This window comes from Acinonyx jubatus, unplaced genomic scaffold (genome assembly GCF_027475565.1).
Source record: "Acinonyx jubatus isolate Ajub_Pintada_27869175 unplaced genomic scaffold, VMU_Ajub_asm_v1.0 scaffold_27, whole genome shotgun sequence".
Classification (NCBI taxonomy): Eukaryota; Metazoa; Chordata; class Mammalia; order Carnivora; family Felidae; genus Acinonyx; species Acinonyx jubatus.
In genome coordinates, this window is record NW_026463946.1 from 51686 (window position 1) to 52202 (window position 517).

The following is a 517-nucleotide window of genomic DNA, read 5'->3' on the forward strand; positions in this document are numbered from 1 at the left end:
CCACAGACCAATTTCTCTTGAATGATGACCACTGTGTGTATCTAGGTTCTTCTCTATATACTGCAGGAATTATAAAACTTCCTCATCTTATGATAAAACTTATGTCAGTTTTTCCCCCTGTCAGTCATTTATATATTCATGTCTCAGAGTGTATGTAGAATTATAAGGCATTCACATTGTAGGTAAAATTGTGACTAACATAGAGAATCTATTCTAGTAATAACTAATGAATTATAGCCATACAATGAATTATTTTATAATTATTCATAAAATTATGTTGTATTAATTTCCCAGTAGATAAGGTCAAAGTTCAATCAGGAATGAAATAGTTTTTCCTGAAAAAATGCAGGGATATTCCAATTATCTTTGAATGTGTATCTTTCACTATAAGATATTATATTTGATTAAAATTTACCTGGGTGTGAGGTTTTGAAGACAGTTCCACAAAGATGGTTACCATGTTTCATGGTCATTCAAGTAACTGGCACTCCTAACGGTCACTACAGAATCTCTAAGT